Here is a 12,242-nt window from a genome sequence, read left to right as displayed (position 1 = left end):
CCCCGTAACCACCACACTCTTGTCCATATCTCTTAGTTTATATCCGCTGTTTTTTGAGTTACAGATCCCTGTCTATATTTTTTTACACTGATATAAAAATTTTAACACAAATTTCTGCCGACAAAGATGCTTTAGAGCTACCGTCTCTGATCAGCTCCCCACACAACCTCCCTGACCTGTGATTTAATAAACAGTTGGCTGCTTGTTACATCCATTTGGGCTTTTAAAAATCTTAGTATTCCTGGTGAATGAATGACCCATGCCAAGGACAGGACACAACGATCCCAGACCTTTCCCAGGGTCCCCATGCAGGAAACCTGAAAGGTGGACATCCCAGTGGATGGGTCAGGACCAGGCTCCAGGAGGCTCCAGCCCAGGTGTCCTCCCCTCCCCCCTATCAAGTGCGAGCCTTTCCCTTGTGTCCGGGTGACATGGACCCAGAGGCTCAGGTGGGGAGTGACTTACTGGGGTGACAATCCCAGCATGTTGCTTGGCCTGTGGTGGCGCAGTGGATAGAGCATTGACCTGGAACACTGAGGTTGCCAGTTCAAGACCCTGGGCTTGCCGGGTCAAGGTGTATCTGGGAGTTGATGCTTCCTGCTCCTCTTCTCCTTCTCCCTCTCTCTCTCTCTCAAATGAATAAAGTCTTTAAAAAAAATTTTTTTAAGATTTTATTTTTATTCATTTTAGAGAGGGGAGAGAGAGAGAGAGAGAGAGAGAGAAGGGGGGGAGGAGCAGGAAGCATCAACTCCATATGTGCCTTGACCAGGCAAGCCCAGGGTCTTGAACTGGAGACCTTAGCATTCCAGGTCAATGCTTTATCCACTGTACCACTACAGGTGAGGCCAAAAAAATGTTTTTAATGAAAAAACAGAAAAAAGAAGGGTTTTAATCCCAACGTGCCTGTCACCTCCCTGACTAAACTAACCCCGTGACAGGTGCTGCCCTGCGAGCGCAGCAGCTCGCTCCGGGGAAGCCATCGGGCGGCGTGTGTCTGCCTCGCCATGTCTCCCCGCCGGGACGCACGCACCGTTCCCACACAGACACGCTCCGCCCTCCCCGCCGGGACGCACGCACCGTTCCCACACAGACACGCTCCGCCCTCCCCGCCGGGACCCCCGCACCGTTCCCACACAGACACGCTCCGCCCTCCCCGCCGGGACGCACGCACCGTTCCCACACAGACACGCTCCGCCCTCCCCGCCGGGACCCCCGCACCGTTCCCACACACAGACGCGCTCCGCCCTGCCCGGCGGGACACACGCACCGTTCCCACACACAGACGCGCTCTGCCCTGCCCGCCGGGACACACGCACCGTTCCCACACACAGACGCGCTCCACCCTGCCCGCCGGGACACACGCACCGTTCCCACACACAGACGCGCTCCGCCCTCCCCGCCGGGACACACGCACCGTTCCCACACACAGACGCGCTCCACCCTGCCCGCCGGGACACACGCACCGTTCCCACACACAGACGCGCTCCACCCTGCCCGCCGGGACACACGCACCGTTCCCACACACAGACGCGCTCCGCCCTCCCCGCCGGGACACACGCACCGTTCCCACACACAGACGCGCTCCACCCTGCCCGCCGGGACACACGCACCGTTCCCACACACAGACGCGCTCTGCCCTCCCAGCCGGGACCCCCGCACCGTTCCCACACAGACACGCTCCGCCCTCCCCGCCGGGACGCACGCACCGTTCCCACACACAGACGCGCTCTGCCCTCCCAGCCGGGACCCCCGCACCGTTCCCACACAGACACCTCCCCGCCGGGACGCACGCACCGTTCCCACACAGACACGCTCCGCCCTCCCCGCCGGGACGCATGCACCGTTCCCACACAGACGCACTCCGCCCTGCCCGGCGGGACCCCGCCAGTCCAGTCCCGTAACAGGGTGACACTGGAAACCCCCGTCGTGCTCAGCAGAATACGCCAGGTGGGCGGAGTGCATTCCGGGTTATTTTTAGTAAGAACCCGCCCTCTCTGAGCAGCACGCAGCGGGCACGTCGGCCCCGTGTGGTGTGTTCCTCAGAGGCAGGCCGGCGGCCTCCCCGACACGGCCCCTCACAGGCGGAGCGCAGGCTCGGGGACAGGAGGAGGTGTCCACCCAGCGGGCGCTCCGCGGGAAAACGGCACGATCCCAAAACAAAGCTAATGAGGGCACCGACGTCCAAGTTTTAAGATCAGTCTCACGTTTGAGGACAGAAACTTCAGCAAGTCAAGTGGACACCAGAATGTGTCAGGGGCTCGTGGTGACAACCGAGAATCTGTGAGTTACATGGACGAAGAATTAATGGACGGGAAACTGGCCTCCCTCTTCAAAGACGACGCCGGAACCCCCCACGCGGGGGAAATAAACAGGGAGGGGCAGTGCGTACTCCTCCGACCCTCACTCCCCTTCTGCAGCTGAGGCCGGGCGGCAGGGCCTCCTGTCTGCACTGACCGCGCCAGGGACAGGGACACGGCAGGACCCCGGGGTGGGGGTTCATGGCCCAGACACAGCATCAGGGAAACTCAGGCCTGAACTGCGTGGTTCCCGGCAGCACTGACGGGCTCGGTCACACTCCAGTGACACGCCACACAGCAAGGACACGTCTCCATGGGTGGACACAGCCGTCTGTGCACACCACTGCCTCACTTGACTGCCAGGACCACACCAGAAAGCTCACTGCTTCCTCAGCAGTGACTAAGGATGCTCCTCTCACCGAATAAACATAGAGTCACCCACGTGCACATGGAGGTGAATTAAATTCAAATAAACTAGCACAATAAATCAAAATCACACACACACACACACACCTAGAGCCTGTCCTGAGCAGTCAGACAATAGTCACAAATGCTTTAAAGACAAACCTTACAAACGGGGATGGTGATGCACTGTGGGGGAGGGAGGTGGGACTGGGGGCCCCGTGACCGGAGGGACAGAAGCCCCAGAGCAGCTGTGGAAGGCACTGGGCGTGGACAGCAGCCTGGGCAGCGTGGGCCAAAGCAACGTCCAGCAGCAAACGCTTTGCTGACTTGATCCCGGGAAGCTGAGCTCTGCCTGTGGACACAGGGACACACCGGCCGGAGAGGATGGTCACTGTGGAGAAGGCAGGGGTGTCCGCAGAGTGGTGGCTGGTGTCGGTCTGCTCTGGGCTCGAGGGGAAGGCTGGTACTGTGCTCACCAACAGGAGCAGGCTGCTGGGTCCCCCGAGGGCACAGCCCTGCAATCGGCACAGACCAGCCCGGAGTCTGGCACAAAGCTCGCCCCACTATGCTCAGAGCCTGGGACAGTCCATCCACTGGGCAGCCAACCAGAGCCCGGCCGCACGGCCACTCCCAGGTCCCCAAGTGACATCCTGACACCAAATCTCACCCTGTGGACATCAGCTGAATCGTTGGGGGCCATGGATTGAGCCTCTGGTGCTGACCAGCAGGTCAGCAGTGGGGGGCACGCTCTGGGGCCTGGTGACGAGGACACGGGGTCCCAGACCCACCGCCCCCCACCCTGGAACACGGTGTCTCCTGCACGCACGGCCCTTCCTCGGGTGACGAGGACATGTGGGTCCCACCCTGGAACACGGTGTCTCCTGCGTGCACAGCCCTTCCTCGGGTGACGAGGACATGTGGGTCCCACCCTGGAACACGGTGTCTCCTGCACGCACAGCCCTTCCTCGGGTGACGAGGACATGTGGGTCCCACCCTGGAACACGGTGTCTCCTGCACGCACAGCCCTTCCTCGGGTGACGAGGACATGTGGGTCCCACCCTGGAACACAGTGTCTCCTGCACGCACAGCCCTTCCTCGGGTGACGAGGACATGTGGGTCCCACCCTGGAACACGGTGTCTCCTGCACGCACAGCCCTTCCTCGGGTGACGAGGACATGTGGGTCCCACCCTGGAACACGGTGTCTCCTGCGTGCACAGCCCTTCCTCGGGTGACGAGGACATGTGGGTCCCACCCTGGAACACGGTGTCTCCTGCGTGCACGGCCCTTCCTTGGGGCACAGCCCTCTTCACCCACTGAGTCTGCTGAGGGGATTTTAAAGGACAGCTTTGCTTTTCCATGAATGGGGGAAATTTTAAAATAACACAGCTGCCCCTTTTTAAACTGGGTTCCTGTTCAGAACATGAGCAAACACTGGAGCTCAAAACCCCAGGCTGTCCTCTGCGCTGTGCACGCGGCACACCTGGGCACACAGCTGGAGGTCCCGCCTCTTCACCGCAGGTCACAGGTCCCGGCTGGCGTGATGGCTCGCTCAGCAGAAGGTAGGTCCCTCCGGAGCTGTTACGTGAACCCCACCACCACCCACACCAGGGGTCGGGAACCTCTGGCTGAGAGAGCCATGAACACCACATATTTTAAAATGTAATTCCGTGAGAGCCATACAACGACCCGTGTTCCTTAGGCATTATCCAGTAAAAATTGGGTGTTGTCCCGGAGGACAGCTGTGATGGCTCCAGTCACCCGCAACCATGAACATGGGCGGTAGGAAATGAATGGATTGTCATACATGAGAATGTCTTATATTTTTAACGTTATTATTTTTTTATTAAAGATTTGCGGGCCAGATGCAGCCATTAAAAGAGCCACATCTGGCTTACGAGCCATAGGTTTCCGACCCCTGAGCCACACCATGGAGCCGACTGGACCTGCCGGGCTGGGCTGACCCTGGGCTCAGCTCAGGGGCAGCCCCTGCCTGTGGCTCTCTGTCTAAAGGCCCTGGCCGTGACGCTGGCCCTTCCCCAGCCGTTTGCAGCAGTGAGGAGGAAGACACAGCCTCTCTGGGGAGCCCCAGAGCCACCCCCACTCGCCACCTCCCTCCCGCAAGAGCTAGGAAACATCCGTGAGGAAACCGCAGCAAAGCCCAGGATAGGGCTCTGAGAACAGTGGAAACCGAAGATGTGGACGAGGCCTCACACCTTCTCCGACTTCCCTGACGAGCGGTTTCAGGAAGCAGCTTCGTGGCTCGGGAAGAATTCTGGAACGTGTCAAAAAGACACATGCCCAACCCGAGAGGAAAACATTTTGCAAAGCTTATGGTGGGTGTGTTGTACTCTGGTCCGAAACCTCTTTCTTCCCGCCCGCTAAAATGTTGGGGGTGGGGGCCGCCTGGCAAAGGCCTGAGGGCACCAGCGGCTCCTGGGACATCGCTGCCAAATCGGAAGCATTTGTGCACTGTGCCTGAGGCCAGCGCCTGGTGCTCAGCAGCCCCATGACCGCCAGCCGTCTTCCCATGCTCGTCACATCTGTGAACTCACAGTAGCACAGTCCTCAGAAGGTTCCCGATGTGATGCGCCTGCACCTTCCCAGCACAGTGCTGGAAGAAAGGTCAGCCCAGGGCGAAGGACCATCCTGCCCCCAAGAAGTCAGAGTCAAAGGCGCGAAAACCAAGCCCAGGTTCTCTCTTCCTGTGTCGGCACCATCGAGAGGGTTGACCTCGCAGGCTGAGAGGCCGGGATGAGGGGGGGGGGACGCTGGCCCCTCTCTGCCGACCCTGCACACTGTCCCTGCGGCCAGGCTTTGACCTGCCAGTGTCACTGTCCCGTCTGTTCAGGTCCACTCAGCCTAAGGAAGGCTCTGCCTCAGCAAACACAGTTTAGGACCAGCCCCACCTCCAAAGGTTTCTCTCTCCTCCCAGCACATCCTCTTGGCTACAGCCAGTGTGCCCCCCGGGGATCCCACCCTCATCACTGAGCAACGAGATGTTTCCTTTTGTTACCAGAACTTGACTTCCATCATATACATCCTTGAAATACTTCCAAGGTCGGGTAGAGCGAAGGCACCAGGCAGCCAAGCATGTGACAGCCACTGGGCTCACCAAGTTCGACTGCACTGACCAGCTCCTTCCTCTGCCTTAGAAAGAGGAGCCTCCCCTTCTCGGACCACAGACAAGCTCAGAGGGTAGCATGAGGCCCTGGGGAATGCTCCAAGGCAAGGACGTCTGGGGGGCCTGGTTCCCACAGTGGGCTCTGTGCTCTGAGCCCGGCTCACCTGTGTCCCGGCCACGGCTTCCTGGAATCACAGGAAGACCCAGCACAGAAGCCGTGGAACCGCCACTGTGCCCAACGATGGCTCCTCAGGCCACACGGCCACACATCCACACGTGGACTTCCTCGCATGCCTACGACCAGGGCACGTCAGCACACTAGTCTGCAGGCAGCTCCAGCCCAGCCCCCTCCCGGGCCCGAGGCTGCGGGCGGGAGAGCAGGAACCCTCCACAGGCACACCTCAGCAGCCAGGCCAAACCCAGGGCAGGAGGCAGGCGCGAGGCTGCAAGAGCGGGAGCCGGGTGTCACGCAGGTGTGACCGTGCCACGCTGTCACCACAAGGCCACGGGCCTCTGCAGGTCCCCTGGGAGGAGCAAAGTGGACGTCGCATGTGACCAGGGAGAGCCACACACGGAGGTCCCGGTGGAACCCTGCAGGATGTAGTCAGCTCCCCCTCCTGCTCAGGGAGTTGTTGCAGGGGTCCCCACACACCCTGTGCACACCGAGGACAGCATGGTGATGGTGGGTTGCCTGTCACCCACCCTGTACGAGTGACAAGCAGACTCAGGTCCTTAATCAAGTGGCGTCATGAGCACTGGCTGCAAATACACACACAGAGAGAGAGCCCAGGGTGGGGAGAGCTCCCGGGGACACAAGGTCTGGGACCAGGGACCGTCCCTGCCACGGTTCTCAGGAACGAGCACTGGCTGCAAATACACACAGAGAGCCCAGGGTGGGGAGAGCTCCCGGGGACACAAGGTCTGGGACCAGGGACCGTCCCTGCCACGGTTCTCAGGAATGAGCTCAGGAACGAGCCACGCTGACCTCCCACTGACCATAGACGTATTCGACTTCTACAAACTCAAGGACCCAGAGAAGGGTTTTGGGGGTGCTAGGGAGACCACAGTTCTGATGCACGGCCCCATGAAACTATTCGGGGACTTGGATGATTCCAGTTCTGTCTCTGAACAATCACGTAACTCAGTGAGGGCAGCTGAGCTGCAGGTGCACAGCGACCCCTGAAGTGTCTGTGAGCAGAGAGACCCGTGAAGAGGCAAGCCCGGGTGCTCGTCGGACCCTGCACCACAGGAGCATGCCCCCACCCCACCCCACCCCACCCCGCACGGCCCAGGCGAACAAGGAGCATCCTGACTCATGGGGCCCCACGCGCTGGAAGCCCAACTCCGCAGCCACCACTTAGAAAGCAAAGCGTTTTTGGTGCTTGTGTGATAAATACCAGAAGTGGAAGATTCCTACCTAAATATGTTGTTTTCAACCCTGCTGAATGCAGTGCACACTTAACAAATACATGTGGACAGTAACAGGGTTTCATAATCGCTATTCTTAAACAGAAATGCTGTGTGACTTTTCCCCGATGCAAGTCATTTGAAAAATTCTAATTTCACTCCCAGTTATTATCCTGGAATCATCACGAATAAAAGAATGACCCAGGGATCAAACTCCCGCCAGCTGCTGCATCTCTGAAAACAACTCCCCAACTTAGAGCTCTAGGCACAATCTCGGTGGGTGCGTCCGTGTGCCGAGACCGAAAGACAAGTAGCTTAGTGTGTAAATGGGAGCGTGTGCACAGGAAGTCACAGCCTGTGGAGGGTTCATTCAGGAGCCCCTGCACACGCTGAGGGGAGCTGACTGGTTCTCTCTCCAGACCTGCAGGCCGAGGAAACGGGGACCGCACCGCGCCCAGTGCCTCTCGGACACGTGCCAGCTGAGGAAACGGGGACCGCACCGCGCCCAGTGCCTCTCGGACACGTGCCGGCCCAGGAAACGGGGACCGCACCGCGCCCAGTGCCTCTCGGACACGTGCCAGCTGAGGAAACGGGGACCGCACCGCGCCCAGTGCCTCTCGGACACGTGCCAGCTGAGGAAACGGGGACCGCACCATGCCCAGTGCCTCTCGGACACGTGCCAGCTGAGGAAACGGGGACCGCACCACGCCCAGTGCCTCTCGGACATGTGCAGGCCCAGGAAACGGGGACCACACCGCGCCCAGTGCCTCTCGGACACGTGCCAGCTGAGGAAACGGGGACCGCACCACGCCCAGTGCCTCTCGGACACGTGCCAGCTGAGGAAACGGGGACCGCACCGCGCCCAGTGCCTCTCGGACACGTGCCAGCTGAGGAAACGGGGACCGCACCGCGCCCAGTGCCTCTCGGACACGTGCCGGCTGAGGAAACGGGGACCACACCACGCCCAGTGCCTCTCGGACACGTGCAGGCCCAGGAAACGGGGACCGCACCGCGCCCAGTGCCTCTCGGACACGTGCTGGCCCGGGAAACGGGGACCACACCGCGCCCAGTGCCTCTCGGACACGTGCAGGCCCAGGAAACGGGGACCGCACCGCGCCCAGTGCCTCTCGGACACGTGCCAGCTGAGGAAACGGGGACCGCACCGCGCCCAGTGCCTCTCGGACACGTGCCAGCTGAGGAAACGGGGACCGCACCGCGCCCAGTGCCTCTCGGACACGTGCAGGCCCAGGAAACGGGGACCGCACCGCGCCCAGTGCCTCTCGGACACGTGCAGGCCCGGGAAACGGGGACCGCACCACGCCCAGTGCCTCTCGGACACGTGCAGGCCCGGGAAACGGGGACCGCACCGTGCCCAGTGCCTCTCGGACACGTGCAGGCCCGGGAAACGGGGACCGCACCGCGCCCAGTGCCTCTCGGACACGTGCAGGCCCGGGAAACGGGGACCGCACCGCGCCCAGTGCCTCTCGGACACGTGCAGGCAGGCCGAGGAAACGGGGACCACACCGCACCCAGTGCCTCTCGGACACGTGCCGGCTGCCGCCCCTCACTCTCCCTTCACGGAGCCTCCCAGGACAGGTTCTCTACGTGGGGTGCGTGATGGCGACACGTGTGTGTGCATTTGCATGTGATGGGACCATGTGCGTGTCTGTATGCACGTGTATGCATCTGTGCACATGTATGCATCTGTGTGCACCTGCGTGCGATCACGGTTTTCTTCCTGGCGAGCAGGTGTGCCCTGGCAGCGGCCGAGGTGCAGAGGACGGAAGCCGCCCTTGATTTTCTCCCACGAGCGGCGGAGCCACATGCCCAGCACGCAGTGTCCCCGTTCAGCCTGTGCTGACGCTGTGTTTTTAGAGAACGCCAGTCTAATGCCCTGACGTCAAGACACTCAGTTCAAGGGAAGAAAGCTCTGAGGCGGCGTTTCCTCAGAATACCGAGTGCTGGAGGCCGCTCCCTGCTTCCGTGAGGTCGGAGTGCAGCGCGCCAACCGCTTCCAGGTGGACTGTGAGCCGTCGGCTGCCTGTCACTGTCACAGCTAAGAGATGGTGAGCGCCCTCACGGCCATATTTCCACCTGGGACACTGGACTGGACCTCACTAACTTCAGGGCTTCGCTTGTTTGACCATAAATAAACTGAAGTGACTTAAAAAAAAAACGTCGTTCCTTGAACGAGTGCTAGGGATTGATGAGAACTGAACCCAGAGGGGAACCGCGCTCGCGGCGGGCGTCTGCTCGTCCCCAGGCCGAGACCTGTCCCCCATGTGGCGACTCTGGGGCGCCTGCGTGGAGCCCCGAGAAGGCCCCTGCGCCCAGCTGGGCCTCTGCAGTGGTCACACTGGAGGTCGGAAGCCCTGGGCAAGCACTTGTTGCTGAGTGAAGCTGGTTCCGTGGAGAGAGGTGCCACAGACTGCCAGAGGCCACAGAACCCCCCCTCTGACACCAGCCTCCCTGTGGACATGCATCCAAGCTTTGGGGACAGAATTATGAATGAAATTGTCAACAGTCACCTAAAAACGGACAAACCAGGAGCATCCTCTTGGACATGCTCAGTGCGGCGCAGAGCGTAACATCTACATGCAAGGCGTCTGATCATCTGTAACGGGAGCTTGCACCAGCCATCACCCAGCTGCGGAGCCCCTGCCAACCCTCACAGACATCCCCTTTCACCACAAAGGGGCTCGCCACCACCATTCAGAAGACCGCGCTGCTGCACAGGTGAAGCAGATGAGAGAAAATGTCAGCGTGGCAGCAGGCAGACCAGCCCCAGCAGAGACCTGGCTTCCCCTCTGATGGGCTGCTTGCTGCAAAGTTCCCTGCTGACAAAGGCCCGGAGGGTCAGTGGCCCCCGGGGGCTCTCGGGGACCCCATCAAAGCCTGCGCATCCCAGAGCATGCTCACCCAAAGCTTCAGCAACGCCCGCGGCACCTCAAACGCTGTCACCTCCGACAGGCAGGGGAACCCTGCTCATCAGCACCGAACAGCAGCAGAGTCTCTGCCTTCTGAAGAGCCTTTCGGTTTTCAAGGCATAAAAGCAGGCGGCACTTCCCAGAGCCTCACACAGAACGCCTCCCTTCCCCTCCTTCCCTCCCCGCAGGCCAGCGGCACAGGGCAGGGCCTGACCTCTGCCAGCAGGCATCACACGGGGAGCTGCGGGCGGTTTCTCTCTTCTCCCATGGCCTGCAGCTCGCCTACAAAACGCAGGCTTCAGAACTGCGGCCCCCACTCCCTCCCTCCCTGGGGACGCTGCCCCGTGCCCAGCCCTGCATCTCGGCTGCGATCGGGGAGCCCGATCAGCTCTCTCTCGCATCGCAAACTGCTGGGGCCTTTCGTGCTCAAAGGAGTAAGGGTTCCCCAGAGAAGGAACTTGTCTCCTTAGAACGAGAGCAGCGCAGTTTCGACTGCTGTGCACGCCCACCCCCAAATCCTCCATGGCAACCGCGAGGCTCCCAGGAGGCCAGTCATTCCGCCCCCCGGCTGCTGCCTGGAGGTCTGTGGGGAGACGCGTCTCTCACTCACGAGGGCAGAGCAGCCTTTGGCTCAGAGGACAGCGAGCACCAGGGGCAAAGCGGGGCTGGGGGCGCTGCCCGGGGCTCAGGGCTGGGGTGCAGCCACCCACTGCCTACCTGATGCCGCCGGCTGCCCGGCTGCCCGGGTGGAGCGCCCGCCAGAGGAAAGTGAGCAATGAGTCACGGCACTTACCCAGGTAGCAGGGCTGGTGCAGGCTCTCAGCAGCAGCACGCCCGAGGGGCGTTGGGCGTCTCAGCACCCCGGCAGCCGTGCGCTCCGAGGGCAGCAGCCTGTGCGTGCAGGGAGCGGGTCAGCCGGCACGGATGCGCGGGCACAGGGCTCTGCCAGCCTGGGGACTGCAGCACAGCGGCACAGGCTTGCGATGCATGTCCCATATATCCCGGCACTACGGAAAACGTGGACCTGGAGCACGCTCCATGTGGACACGGGGCCCCTGCGCCCGAGCAGGGGCGGGCGGCCAGGCTCCTGGCAGAGCGGGCGTGCAGCCACGGGGGGACTGCCCGCAGCGTCCCCCCCAGGACAGCGGCCACAGAGAGCAGGGCCCCGGCTCCCGTTTCTCCAGACAACCGTCCGTAATCTCATTTCACCAACGATCCCTGCTGAGGCAGGAGCCGCCCAGAGTGATGATATCATTTGCTCCCGCACCATAAATGGGCAACTTCCTAGGGAGCGTCACCATGCTGACGACAAGACCAGGCTGTGTGTGTGAGAGAGAGGCAGGCAGGTGCCAGCGCCATCCAGCTGGGCCGTGACTCCGAGGTCTGAAAAGTTACAGGCAGAGAGGAAAGCTCTCCACCTACGGGCCCCTTCAGCCCCCAGACAGCTCCACTCGGGGAGTGGGCGGAGGGAGGTCAGGCCTGGGAGCCGGCAGGCTGGCGCCCATCACACGCCCCTGCCCTGCCCGCTGATGCGCCTTCTGCTGACCACACAGGTCGGGGCACGTGGACGCTGTGACCCCAGCCCTCTCCACCCACGGACATGGCCACACACCTCACTCTCCAAAAGACCTGGTTGGAGGGAGGGATCCAAACCAGGGAACACGAGACCCCGCAACTTAGGCAGCAGCGCTGGACCTGGACCTGGCCTTCTCCAAGTAGACGTGGGGGGAGGGGGGGGCCCCGGGTCTGCTTACAGACGCAGCGTCAGCATCACCTGCACCACAAGGAAAGACACCCCAAGTCTCTGTGTGGACAGAAAGGGGGTGCTCGAGAAATTTTCATCAACACGATCTTCTAAACGTCGCCGCCACTGCCCCAGAGACCTGCGCAGCTCACACTGAAAGGCGATCGTGGGCTCACTCACTGTCACCGAGACTGGCAGTGAGCGAAGACAGGGTTCCCCAACCTGTCCTGTCCATCACGGGACAGTGCCTCTGCAGACCAACCTGGATGCTCTGAGCGGTCTCGTCTCCACCAGCTCAAGTCCCCTGGGAGGGTGCCCAGTGCAGAACAGTGTCACAAAC

General features: G+C 61.4%; 1 protein-coding gene across 3 annotated transcripts in view; it reads right to left on the bottom strand.

The window, feature by feature from the left end:
- The window catches only part of DLGAP2 (DLG associated protein 2), a 460,914-nt gene that overhangs the window by 321,448 nt on the left and 127,224 nt on the right, over positions 1-12,242 (bottom strand). The window contains exon 1 of one of the 3 annotated variants that reach the window (XM_066380044.1): positions 10,952-11,060. The exons of the other annotated variants lie outside the window; for them this stretch is intronic. The gene's annotated coding sequence lies outside the window, so the exon portion shown is untranslated. Of the gene's footprint in view, positions 1-10,951; positions 11,061-12,242 lie in introns of those variants that run through there. 3 annotated transcript variants of the gene reach the window in all.

The sequence above is a fragment of the Saccopteryx leptura genome, chromosome 4 (genome assembly GCF_036850995.1).
Source record: "Saccopteryx leptura isolate mSacLep1 chromosome 4, mSacLep1_pri_phased_curated, whole genome shotgun sequence".
Taxonomy (NCBI): Eukaryota; Metazoa; Chordata; class Mammalia; order Chiroptera; family Emballonuridae; genus Saccopteryx; species Saccopteryx leptura.
The sequence above is the reverse complement of the archived record's forward strand: the minus strand, read 5'-3'. Positions and strand labels throughout refer to the sequence as shown.